Source organism: Salvelinus alpinus, chromosome 37, assembly GCF_045679555.1.
Source record: "Salvelinus alpinus chromosome 37, SLU_Salpinus.1, whole genome shotgun sequence".
Classification (NCBI taxonomy): Eukaryota; Metazoa; Chordata; class Actinopteri; order Salmoniformes; family Salmonidae; genus Salvelinus; species Salvelinus alpinus.
In genome coordinates this window covers 961,473-976,223 of record NC_092122.1, presented here as the reverse complement: position 1 = coordinate 976,223, position 14,751 = coordinate 961,473, and positions in this window count along the sequence as shown.

The following is a 14,751-nucleotide window of genomic DNA, read 5'->3' as shown; positions in this document are numbered from 1 at the left end:
TTCCAGAAAATTATGTCATGGCTTTAGAAGCTTCTGATAGGCTAATTGACATAATTTGAGTCAATTGGAGGTGTACCTGTGAATTTATTTCAAGGCATACCTTCAAACTCAGTGCCTCTTCGCTTGACATCATGGGAAAATCATAAGAAATCAGCCAAGACCTCCACAAGTCTGGTTCATCCTTGGGAGCAATTTCCAAACGCCTGAAGGTACCACGTTCATCTGTACAAACAATAGTACACAAGGTTAAACACCATGGGACCATGCGGCCGTCTGTCTCCTAGAGATGAACGTACTTTGGTGAGAAAGTGCAAATCAATGTCAGAACAACAGCAAAGGACCTTGTGAAGATGCTGGAGGAAACAGGAACAACAGTATCTATATCCACAATAAAACGAATCCTATATCGACATAACCTGAAAGGCCGCTCAGCAAGGAAGAAGCCACTGCTCCAAAACCGCCATAAAAAAAGCCAGACTACGGTTTGCAACTGCACATGGGGACAAAGGTCGTACTTTTTGGAGAAATGTCCTCTGGTCTGATGAAACAAAAATAGAACTGTTTGGTCATTATAACCATTGTTATGTTTGGAGGAAAAAGGGGGAGGCTTGCAAGCCGAAGAACACCATCCCAACCATGAAGCACGGGGGTGGCAGCATCATGTTGTGGGGGTGCTTTGCTGCAGGAGGGACTGGTGCACTTCACAAAATTGATGGCATCATGAGGATGGAAAATTATGTGGATATATTGAAGCAAAATCTCAAGACATCAGTCAGGAAGTTAAAGCTTGGTTGCAAATGGGTCTTCCAAATGGACAATGACCCCAAGCATGCTTCCAAAGTTGTGGCAAAATGGCTTAAGAACAACAAAGTCAAGGTATTGGAGTGGCCATCACAAAGCCCTGACCTCAATCCCATATAAAAATTGTGAGCAGATCTGAAAAAGCATGTGTGAGCAAGGAGGCCTACAAACCTGACTCAGTTATACCAGCTCTGTCAGGAGAAATGGGCCAAAATTCACCCCTTCTTATTGTGGGAAGCTTGTGGAAGGCTACCCGAAACGTTTGACTAAAGATAAACAATTGAAAGGCAATGCTACCAAATTCTAATTGAGTGTATGTAGACTTCTGACCCACTGGGAATGTGATGAAAGAAATAAAAGCTGAAATAAATCATTCTCTCTACTATTATTCTGACATTTCACATTCTTAAAATAAAGTGGTGATCCTAACTGACCTAAAACAGGGCATTTTTACTAGGATTAAATGTAAGGAATTGTGAAAAAACTGAGTTTAAATGTATTTGGCTAAGGTGTATGTAAACTTCCGACTTCAACTGTTTATCAACTGATGTAGATAGCCCATTAATTTTAATTTCTATAGCTTTGTTTTTAACTACAGCTATGTTTATGTTTGAGTGGTATAAATATGTTTCGCAAAGCAGTACCAGCTTTCATGAGACATTCCCTCATCAGTGAGGACAATAGGCACACTAATCAGCAATAATATATATTATATAGAGAGTTTGGGACTATAAGGTTCAATCTGCAAAAAGAGGATTCTGAGATAATTGGCTTTAAAGTTCCGAACCCTCATTGGTTTGAATGGTGTCAGCAATTTCTATCTTTTGAACTAAAGGCCTACTTGGTATTTAGAGTACCATATAGGTTGAGAACATTGAACAGAACAATATTTTGACAATAATCCACATAGAACCAGACACTTTTACGTATGTGTGGCCCCGGGAATCAAAACCACAATCCTGCTATTGCAAGTGTTACGCTCTACCAACTGAGCCATACAGTTGCAAGCCCCACACGTCCCATTGTCTTGTGTCTGAGTAATTAAGACACAAAGACTTGGCCTCGATGTCCCCCTTGCTCCCTGCTCCCGACGCCACTCATCTCTTCTTCTGATTGGCTGTCGGAGAGAGAAGTGGAAAGTGACCACATTACTTCCTGCCATGTCAGCACCGGGCATGTCCAATGTAGCATGTGTGTGTTAGAACTCACATAGCGGTAGCTCTCCTCAAATAAACACGCACGCACGCACACACTCGTACGCAAGCACACACACACACACACACACACACACACACACACACACACACACACACACACACACACACACACACACACACACACACACACACACACACACACACACACACACACACACACACACACACACACACACACACACACACACAGAGACGCCAAGGGAGCAATAAGGCACAATTGAAGGAAAAGCTTGACTATTTATAGCACTGTAGAATATTTATATGGTTATTGTGTTTATTTTTTCCTATTCTATTATTAGTTAAGTGCTTTTTTTGGTTGATTGTTGTGGGTAGAGCTATTTATGAACACGACTAACAATTACACAAGGCCTCATGATTAAGATCACTTTATTGGTGAATTGTACACAAGGTTCAACAGAATCTTTCATTTTATGCCAACCCCGCCGAAGGACACATTTAGAAGTTTTTTGAGAGGTGCTGTGGGCTGCCACACCGGAACCGTTGTTTAAGTGCCTTGCTCAAAGGCACAACAGGAGGCAGTGGCATCTAGGATTTGATGCCAGCAACCCACCAGATTTTTCCTGTCAGACCGGGATACTAACAGGCAACCCTCTGGTTGCTGGCTCACCTCTCTAACCGCTAGACTACCTGCCACCCTTGTGAAAGAGATAAGTGGGCTGTAGTCACTTTGCTTCTCTCTTTCTACATGGGACCTACTGTTTATTTTTACACTAGCTATACTTTTTTTTATTTGCTCTCCATTATATAATGTTTTGGTATTGTATTTCAGTGCAGGTATGTTGTTTTAGGGTTTAGAATGTTTTGGGAGAGGATTCATATCTCTGTGTATACAGAAGCTACTCTCTCCCCAACTGTCTGTCTGTCTGTCTGTCTGTCTGTCTGTCTGTCTGTCTGTCTGTCTGTCTGTCTGTCTGTCTGTCTGTCTGTCTGTCTGTCTGTCTGTCTGTCTGTCTGTCTGTCTGTCTGTCTGTCTGTCTCTTCTCCTCTTTTTCTCCCTGACCATCTCAGTCCCTGTTTTTTTGTCACCCTCTCTCTCTCTGTCTCCCCCTGTTTCTCTCTCTGTCTCTCTCTCTCTCTCTTTCTTAGATTGTCAACATTATTGTTCCACAGTGATTACATAGACCTTTATTATCTTTTTTCAGATCCCTATATTTTCTGCCCAAAATAGACGACCACACAGTCCAAATGGTGTATTTATGTGCAAATTGTCACTCTGCATGAGCGGAGAAGTGCTTATTATGGATCCACAATGCTCATTTGAAATGATTGTATATCGCAAATCCAATGTGAATCACTGTCCCCTTGTCTCCGGGTCCATGCAATCCGGGTTTCTTTGGACATCCCTACCTCATTGAAGTTCAATTGTAAAAGGGTTAAGGTAAGGGTTGAGGTTGGGGTTAAGGTTAGTTAAGGTTTATGGTTATATTTAAGGTTTGGGTGAGGGTAGGGGTTAACTTACGTTTAGGGTTTTAGGTAGGGATGTCCCAAGGATTTCAGATTGCACTAACCCTTGTCTCCTTCTCTGGGCTCTATTTTAACAAACCTAACACAATGGTAAATCTTACCTCTGGTAGTAGGGCTAGAGATCCGGGAGTGTGTGCAAAATATTTTTGTAATTTTCACTACGCAGGAATGGTGTTGCGAATGGGCTGGCTGCCCATCATTATGCACACCTGTCACCTTTGTTACACGCATCAGCGCTTCATTGGAATAACCTATACTCCTTCACGTTTTGATTGCCTTCCCTATATCTGTCTGTTCCTCTGTTTCATCCCCGTGTCAGTATTGATGTCATTATGTTTTTCATGTCCAGACGCTGTAAAGTCCTGTTTCATGTCTGTTTATTAATTAAATGTTCACTCCCTGTACTTGCTTCTCATCTCCAAGCATCTGTCCTTACAGAATGCTAACATCACAATTTGAAGCATCGGGGAGTTTTTGTTTTTTGTTTTTGTTGGTGACGTCGGGTCCGGATGCCGCTGCCGATGGAACCGAGGGTGCCTCGGCTGGCTTTTCGGGCTTCCACGCCTTAGCTGGCTCGAGAGGTTTCCTTGCCTCGGTTGGCTCGGCAGGCTCCCATGTCATGCCTCAGCCGGCTCGTCAGGCTCCTACGCCTCAGCGGGATCGTCGGGCTCCCACGCCCCAGTCGGCTCGTCGGGCTTCTACGCCTCAGCTGGCTTGTCTGGCGCCCATGCCTCGGCCGGCCCATCAGGCCCGTCCTAGAGTGGGGGGGGGGTATTATTTAAATGTTCACTGACTGTCTTTGCATTGTCATCAACTTCAGTGAGAATGCTGTTCATTGACTACAGCTCAGTGTTCAACATTATAGTGCCCACAAAGCTCATCACTAAGCTAAGGACCCTGGGACTAAACACCTCCCTCTGCAACTGGATCCTGGACTTCCTGACAGGCCGCCACCAGGTGGTAAGGGTAGGTAACAACACAAAGGAGCTGATCGTAGACAACAGAAAAAGGAGGGCCGAACACGCCCCCATTCACATCAACAGGGCTGTAGTGGAGCGGGTCGAGAGTTTCAAGTTTCTTGGCGTCCAACAAACTATCGCGGTCCAAACACACCAATACAGTCGTGAAGAGGGCGCAACATCACCTTTTCCCCCTCAGGAGACTGAAAAGATTTGACATGGGTCCTCAGATTCTCAAAAAGTTAGACAGCTGCACCATCGAGAGCATTGTCACCGGTTGCGTCACCGACTGGTATGGCAACTGCTCGGTATCTGACCGTGAGGCGCTAGAGAGGGTAGTGCGTACTGCCCAGTACATCACTGGGGCCAAGCTTCCTGCCATCCAGGACCTAAATTCTAGGCGGTATCAGAGGAAGGCCCAAAAAATGGTATAATACTCCAGTCACCCAAGTCATAGACTGTTCTCTCTGCTACCTTACAGCAAGCGGTACCGGGGCGCCAAGTCTAGGTCCAAAAGGCTCCTTAACAGCTTCTACCCCCAAGCCATAAGACTGCTGAACAATTAATCAAATGGCCACCCGGACTATATACATTGACATCCCCCCCTTTGTTTTTACATTTACATTTACATTTAAGTTATTTAGCAGACGCTCTTATCCAGAGCGACTTACAAATTGGTGCATTGGAGAAATTGTCAAGAAACTGAAGATCTCGCACAACACTGTGTACTACTCCCTTCACAGAACAGCGCAAACTGGCTCTAGCCAGAATAAAAAGAGGAGTGGGAGGCCCACCTGAGCAAAAGGACAATTACATTAGTGAAGAGGCAACTCCGGAATCCTGGCGTTGTAGGCAGAGTTGCAAAGAAAAAGCCATATCTCTGTCCTGTGTCTGTGTTCTTTTGCCCATCTTAATCTTTTATTTTTATTGGCCAGTCTGAGATATGGCTTTTTCTTTGGAACTCTGCCTAGAAGGCCATTTTACATTTACATTTAAGTCATTTAGCAGACGCTCTTATCCAGAGCGACTTACAAATTGGTGCATTCACCTTATGATATCCAGTGGAACAACCACTTTACAATAGTGCATCTAACTCTTTTAAGGGGGAGGGGGGGGTTAGGAGGATTACTTTATCCTATCCTAGGTATTCCTTAAAGAGGTGGGGTTTCAGGTGTCTCCGGAAGGTGGTGATTGACTCCGCTGACCTGGCGTCGTGAGGGAGTTACACTGCTGCTACTCACTGTTTATTATCTATGCATAGTCACTTTATCCCTACCTACATGTACAACTTACCTTGACTAACTTGTACCCCGCACATTGACTCGGTACCGGTTCCCTCTTTATATAGCCTCGTTATTGTAATTGTATTGTGTTACTTTAAAAAAAATATTAGAATATTTATTCAATGTTTTCTTAACTTCTTGAACGGCATTGTTGGTTAAGGGCTTGTAAGTAAGCATTTCATTGTAATCGGTGCATGTGACAAATTAAATTAGATTTATTTGATTTGATTTGAATTGAATCCGGAATCACGGAATATTCTCTTCCTAGCATAGGCTACAGTAATGGGTAATAGCAAGAGTAAAAAAAAACATCCAGTGTTTGCTCAATATGTTTGGAGTGTTGACAGTCAACATTGTTGTAATTGGTTTCAACGAGTATAGGCCTTTACGCATCGCACCTCTCTTCAAATAAAAAAATACTAGGTTCCTGCAAATTGTATTGTATGTGTGAGGTTCTCAATAAGCATATAGCCTAAGCCTAACGTTGATTTGACCTATGTGAATAGTTCCAACAGTGCAGCAATATCTAACATGTAATATCTAACAATTTCACAACAAATACCTAATACACACAAATCTAAGTAAAGGAATGGAATTAAGAATATATAAATATATGGACGAGCAATGTCAGAGTGGCATAGAATAAGATACAGTAGATAGTATAGAATACAGTATATACATATGAGATGAGTGATGCAAGATATGTAATCATTATTAAAGTGACTAGCGATCCATTTGTTAGATTTCAAGTCTGTATGTAGGCAGCAGCCTCTCTGTGTTAGTGATGGCTATTTAACAGTCTGATGGACTTGAGATAGAAGCTGTTTTTCAGTCTCTTGGTCCCTGCTTTGATGCAGCTTTACTGAGCTTGCCTTCTAGATGATAGCGGGTTGAACAAGCAGTGGCTCGGGTGGTTGTTGTCCTTGCTGTTGAACCAGATTTTATTATAGTAGGGTAAGAATAGCCTATAAGGGCTTGTTTTTTTATAAAACGAAACAGAAAACAAGCAATTGTTACAGGAAAGTAACACGTTTTTAAACACCATTGTCACTGGATCATCTCATGTCTCATTCCAAGATGGGCATATATTCTACATGGAGGAGTTTTAACTCACATCCAAAATAATAACAGGAGCTGGCTAAAATAATGTACAATAGCCTACATATATAAAAAGGGCATGCTCCCAAACTTGATCTTTTAATAAATCTTTGGTGATTAAAATGTATTTCAAAGCAGTCTCACGAGCCAAACCCTTTATGATAGTCTTGACTACTTGACTAATGCATTGGGCAAGACAAAAACAAAAACTACCTTCATTGAGAGGAGATGAGGCTATGCTTGGTTTTTAATCAAATTAAACAAAATTGTAAAAACCATTTGGTTGGTATGTTTTTAAGTACTAGGTTTATGGGCTCAAAAAGCACATATTTCTTGTTCCATGTGGCACTGTGCTTCATGACTCGATAGGCTGCACTTCCGCTGTCAAAATACATGCTATAACCAACCGCCCTCTTAGGGCTGAGCGTCTCGGGCTCTGCACACTCTTAGATTGCATCCTACCTGGCAGGCCGCTTTTACCAGGTGACGTGGAGATGTTCTGTGTCTACACCACGTACTGTCATGACTGGTATCCCCCAAGGGCTCGATGCTAGGCCTTGCTATGCGGATGACAATCAGCAACTTTTCTCCTTCCACCCTTTTGACACCCAGGTGGCGACACGCATCACTGAGTGCCTGGCAGATATCTCAGTTTGGATGTTGGCCCACCAGCTCAAGCTCAACCCTGACAGGATGGAGCGTCTCTTCCTCCCGGGGAAGGCCTGCCCGCTCAAAGACCTCGACATCACAGTTGACAACTCCACGGTGTCCCCCTCCAAGAGTGCAAAGAACCTTGGCATGACCCTCGTTTTCTGCAAACATCAAAGCAGTGACTCGCTCCTGCAGGTTCATGCTCTGCAACATCGGAAGAGTATGACACTACCTCACACAGGAAGCGGCGCAGGTCCTAATCCAGGCACTTGTCATCTCCATTCTGAACTACTGCAACTCGCTGTTGGCTGGGTTCCCCACTTGTGTCATCAAACCCCTGCAACTTATATAGAACACTGCTGCCTGCCTGGTGTTCAACCTTTCCAAGTTCTCCCATGTCACGCCGCTCCTCTGCACACTCCACTGGCTTCCAGTCGAAGCTCACATCTACTGTGCTACAAGACCATGGTATTTACCTATGGAGCAGCAAGATGAACTGCCCCTCCCTACCATCAGCCTATGCTCAAACCTAGCACTCCGTCCTACCACCTCTGGTCTCATGGCCCTCCCACTCAGCTCCCACTTAGTCTAGTCCAAGCTCCTCTCTGTCCTGGCACCCCAGGACAACTATAATCCCACATAATACCACAGCCCCCCCACACCACTTTCTCACCTCCGACCCCCCCTAACTGTGAGTCACTCTGGATAAGAGCGTCTGCTAAATGACAAATGCAAAGTGTTTAATGTTACCGCTAAGACCAGCTTTTGATTGGTCTTAAATATCCACACCAGCACTGCCTAAAATTGGTACCTTGGCACACGTTTTTTAGGACACACCTCAGATATTGCAACCCCTCCCACCTCAATGCAAGGTAGAGGAGTGCTGGCTTTAACAGGTCGAAATTGCAAGCGAGCGTGCGTTTGACAATTGCGCTGGCTTAATGTCAGACGAAAACAGAGCCCTCTCTCTCTCTCTCTCTTTCTCATTCTCTCTCTCTACTCTGAAAACTTTTACTTTTACTTCACTACATTCTTAAAGATAATCATTTACTTTTTAATCCATACATTTTCCCGGACACACAACAGTACTGTGGTACAGTAATGGTCCAATTCACATACTTACTGTATCAAGATCGCTTTTTATCTAAACACAAACTGGTCTGGTTTGCTTAATATAATGAATTTGAAATGATTTTTTTCTAACCATTTCGTACCTTTCAGCTCATGCTGTCGGTCACGCTGGTCTAATGTAAATTTTGTTAGGAGTCCTTTACAAGCACTCGCCTTGGAGGGCGGTTCCATCCCATTGCCACAATGTCTGTGCCCACGTGGGCGTGGTTACTGTCTTGGTAAAACTTTTAAATAAAAAACAATTCTCATTTAGAAGGCCAAGATCACATTTAATCTTCTCACAAATAGTTTCATATTTAATCCTATAAATTCCACAACATTTGGATGTAAACCTGACTACTGGGGAAAAGTACACATTCAGAGATACAGTTATGTTGTTATACCGTCCTTAATGAGACCCAAAAACAAAAACTGTTCTGACATTATTATTCTTTAAGTACCCATGGACCCTTCCAACAGTTTAGATTACAAAAATATTGTTTCATTATCCAACCTTGGATGTCACAGTACTACAAAATCTCTCTCTGTTGTAACAAAGATATTTTTATCTTCCATTTCTGAAAGAGTGGGAGAGAGAGAGTTCCTGCAGGTATTTACGACTGTCATAAAACAGCCAACTTCACCCCTATCCAACTCTGCAGGAGAGAGAGAGAGAGCGCTGTAGAGAGGACCCACAGTAACCTGATCCTTCAGATCTTCACAAGAGAGTCATGACAGTATCTTTACTTTTACTTAAGTATGACAATTGGGTACCTTTTCTACCACTACCCACCACTGATCTCTAGGAATTTAACCTCTCTTGGGTACGTGAGACGTTAGCGTCCCACCTCTTCAACAGCCAGTGAAAATGCTGGGCGCCAAATTCAAATACAGAAATACTCATTATAAAAATTCAGAAAACAAAACATATTTTACATAGGTTTAAAGATTAACTTCTTGTTAATCCAACCACGGTGTCAGATTTAAAAAATGCTTTACGGCGACAGCATAGCTTACGATTATTTGAGAACATAGCCCAGCAGACAAATCATTACAAACAGTAACCAGCCAAGTAGAACAGTTACACAAGTCAGAAATAGAGATAGAATTAATCCCTTACCTTTGATGATCTTCATATGGTTGCACTCAGCAGACATTCATTTACTCAATAAATGTTCCTTTTGTTCGATAAAGTCTCATTATATCCAAAAAGCTCTGTTTTGTTTGCGCGTTTTCTTCAGTAATCCACAGGCTCAAACGCAGACAAAAAATCCAAATTGTATCTGTAAAGTTCATAGAAACATGTCAAACGATGTTTATATTCAATCCTCAGGTTGTTTTTAGCCTAAATAATCGATAATATTTCAACCAGACATTAACGTCGTCAATATAAAATGTAAACAAGAAAGGCACTCTCGGTCTCGCGCATGAAAAAGCTCTGTGACACTTTAGGGTCCACTCATTCAGATTGCTCTTACTTCCTCATTTTTCAGAATACAAGCCTGAAACAATTTCTAAAGACTGTTGACATCTAGTGGAAGGCATAGGAACTGCAATTTGAGTCCTAAGTCAATGGATACTGTAATGGCATTGAATAGAAAACTACAAAACAAAAACAAAAACTGCTTCCCGAATGGATTTTTCTCAGGTTTTCGCCTGCCAAATCAGTTCTGTTATACTCACAGACACTATTTAAACAGTTTTGGAACCTTTAGAGTGTGTCCTATCCAAATCCACCAGTTATATGCATATCATATCTTCTGGGCCTGAGAAGCAGGCAGTTTAATTTGGGCATGCTTTTCATCCAAAATTCCGAATGCTGCCCCCTAGAGAAGTTAACCCACCATTTGGTTTACATTCCTTTCCAGTGAGCCACATACACTGAGTGTACAAAACATCTTCCTAATATTAAGTTGCGACCACTTTTGCCCTCAGAACAGCCTCAATTTGCTGGTGCATGGACTCAATTTGCTGGTGCATTCCACAGGGATGCTTGCACATGTTGACCCCAATGCTTCCCACAGTTGTGTTAAGTTGGCTGGATTTATTTTGGGTGGTACACACGGGAAACAATTCTCTTGATAGCTCTTGATAGAGCTTCCCTGGCACAATGGAACCAAAAGTGCAAACTCTATTCCCAAACTGGCCCTCCAGGGAGGCTCAAACAGACTGTCAAAATATTTGTAAGAAAGCAAATGCTATTTGAATCCAGCTCTGCTTCATATCTCAGCTCTATGGTTGTGCAACCACTGAGAGGTCTGTGAGATATGTCAGTGACCACATCATTAGTGGTGACTGATGAGGAGTCAAGTTGATTAACAGCAAGAAAATGAATGAGATGTAAAGAGATTATGCAGTCTGGTCTGGAGCGTGTTAGAACACTAATCAAGGTGTGTTTGGGTTCCAGAGAGAGAGAGAGAGAGAGAGGACTGGTAGGAGATGGTAGACAGATCCCAACACTTTGTCTCAAGACACCGATTTTCCCGTGTGACCTCACAAGCCACCTCCATCTGATGTGTGACTCTATAAGTGTCACGAATCCCGCTTCCTGAGTCTGTTTTTGCCTGTGTTCTGTCCTGGAGTGTTTTTTCCGGTGTCCTGGAACGCACCCTGTCTGGTTGCCGGGCGACGTAGCTAGTTGGAGGATCTCTGAGTACCCGCACCTGTATCCCATCAGCTATCTGCACACCTGGTCCTGATCATCACCCCTCCACTTCATAAGCGCTGACCTGACATCCATTCCCTGCCAGATCGTTAGCCATGAACAGTATGTTGTGCCAGCGTATCAGCATCCAGTTTGATAGAGTTTGTTTTGTTGTTTTGTACGTCTTGCTTGCCTTGAACTTACCTCCGTTTTTTCTGTCTACAGTCATTCACCCGGAACACTCATCCCATCCCTACCTGGTCGTCGGTGACTTCAGTTACTTCCTTGGATCTGCTTACTCAATTCCATCAACTCACCTCCGCTGCCCGCTCCGCTACTTGGATTTTTCTATCACTACATTTAAACTTGTAAATAAATACTCACCTTCGTCTTACTCTCCTTGTCCTGGTCTGCTTCTGGGTTCTACTTTAGAGAACCGTGACAATAAGGGCAAAGCGTACATGATAATCCCAAGTTTGGTCAACATCAACTTGGTTCCTGGATCCTTTCACAGCATTACAAGGCTGCGTTGAGACAATGACTTATCAATGACCCAAGACCAGCTCATTTCATCCCTACCACTGTGTCGCTCAGTTGTCATAATGCTTCAGCAAATGTACATTATCCCAGGGGATTTGGAGTAACTTAATTCATGTCCCTCTTACTTTCCTGAATGCCTCTGCTGATTCCACAGCTATTGTATGTAGTAATCATGTGCTTATGAACGAGAGTGATACTGTTAGCACTAAGGCATTGTTTCCTAGCAAGAAGTCCACTGTGTGCAGCTCACCATGCATGAACATAAATAACATGAGCATGTCTACCTCTGCTAAGCTTCCCAGTAAAGCAATAAAAACAATCAAGCATCCCAGAAAAGTGTTAAAAATAGCCCACGTTAACATATGTAGCTTATAATGAAATCAATTATTTTTTAGTAACAGATGACATTCATATTCTAACAATCTCTGAAACTCACTTAGATAATACCTTTGATGATACCTTCAGCATCGTAGTTGGAGTCCAGGACACCTACAGCACCAGATGTCACAGGAAGGCCAAAAAGATTAGCAAGGACATCAACCACCCGAGCCACGGCCTGTTCACCCCGATATCATCCAGAAGGCGAGGTCAGTACAGGTGCATCAAAGCTGGGACCGAGAGACTGAAAAACAGCTTCTATCTTAAGGCCATCAGACTGTTAAATAGCCATCACTAGCCAGCTTCCACCTGGTTACGCAACCATGCACCTTAGAGGCTGCTGCACTATACACATAGGCTTGGAATCACTGGCCACTTTAATAATGGAACACTAATCACGTTAATTATGTTTAAATAATGTTTACATACTGCTTTACTCATCTCATGTATATACTGTATTCTATTCTACTGTATTTTAGTCAATGCCACTCCGACATTGCTCAATCTAATATTTATATATTTTTTAATTCCATTCTTTTACTTTTAGATTTGTGTTGATTTTTGTGAATCATTTTTAGGTACTACTGCACTGTTGGAGCTAGGAACACAAGCATTTCGCTACACCCACAATAACATCTGCTAAACATTTGATTTGATTTGATTTTGATACAGTGGCAGCAATACATGGTTATAAGATCTACAGAAAATACAGAAATGCCAAAGGTGGAGGTGTGGCCGTTTATATTCAAAACCACATTCCTGTAAACCTTACAGAAGATCTCATGTTAAATACTGTTGAAGTAATATGGCTACAGGTTCATCTGCCTCACCTAAAGCCAATTCTGGTGGGAAGCTGCTATAGACCACCAAGTGCTAACAGTCAGTAGCTGGATAACATGTGTGAAATGCTGTGATAATGTTTGTGACATCAACAGAGGTATATTTTCTGGGTGATTTAAATGTTGACTGGTTTCATCAGGCTGGCCATTCAAGAAAAAGCTGTTAAAAACTGTAACTAGTGCCTGCAACTTGGTTCAGGTTATCAGTCAAACCTACCAGGGTAGTTACAAACAGCACAGGAACAAAATCATCAACATGTATTGATCACATCTTTACTAATGCTGCATAAATTTGCCTTAAAACAGTATCCAAATCCATCGGATGTAGTGATCACAATATAGCAGCCATATCTAGAAAAGGCTGGGCCTAATATAGTGTAGAATAGGTTATACAATATGTTTTGTAGTGATTCCTATGTTGTTAATGATTTACTGATTTACTAATGCAATAAAATGCACATTAATTACTTAAAAATCATACAATGTGATTTTCTGGATTTTTACAGACCTCTACATGCTTTGTAAGTAGGAAAACCTGCAAAATCGGCAGTGATTCAAATACTTGTTCTCCCCACTGTATATACAGAGAAAAGAGTCAGCCTGAGAATTGAACCCTGAGGCACCCCCATAGAGACTGCCAGAGGTCCGGACAACAGGCCCTCCGATTTGACACACTGCACTATGTCTGAGAAGTAGTTGGTGAACCAGGCGAGGCAGACATTTGAGAAACCAAGGCTGTTGAGTCTGCCGATAAGAATGCAGTGATTTACAGAGTCGAATGGCCCGGTCGATGAAGACGGCTGTACAGTATTGTCTTTTATCGATGGCGGTTATGATATCGTTTAGGACCTTGAGAGTGACTGAGGTGCATCCATGACCAGCTCGGAAACCAGATTGCATGGAGAAGGTATGGTGGGATTTGAAATTGTCGGTGATCTGTTTGTTAACTTGGCTTTCGAAGACTTTATAAAGGCAAGGCAGGATGGATATAGGTCTATAACAGTTTGGGTCTAGAGTGTCTCCCCCTTTGAAGAGGGGGATGACTGTGGCAGCTTTCCAATCTTTGATCTCAACGATACGAAAGAGAGGTTGAACAGGCTAGTAATAGGGGTTGCAACAATTTCGGCGGATGATTTTAGAAAGAGAGAGTCCAGATTTCTTTTCAGCTCTTTCAGAACATCAACTGTCTGGATTTGGGTGAAGGAGAAACGGGTGGGACTTGGCCAAGTTTCTGTGGGGGGTGCATTGCTGTTGGTCGGGGTAGGGGAAGGCAGGTCGAAAGCATGGCCAGCCGTAGAAAAATGCTTTTTGAAATGATCGATTATCTTAGATTTATCGGTGGTGACAGTGTTTCCTAGCCTCAGTGCAGTGGGCAGCTGGGCGGTGCTCTTATTCTCCATGGACTTTACAGTGTCCCAAAACTGTTTGGAATTAGTGCTACAGGAAGCAAATTTCTGTTTGAAAAAGCTAGCCTTAGCTTTCTTACCTGACTGTGTATATTGGTTCCTGACTTCACTGAAAAGTTGCATTTCGTGGGGGCTATTTGATGCTAATGCAGTCCACCACAGGATGTTTTTGTGCTGGTCAAGGGCAGTCAAGTCTAGGGTGAACCAAGAGCTAAATCGGTTCTTAGTTTTAAAAAAATTAATGGGGCATGCTTATTTAGGATGGTGAGGAAAGCACTTTTAAAGAGCAACCAGGCATCCTCTACTGACGGGATGAGGTCAATATCCTTCCAGGATACCC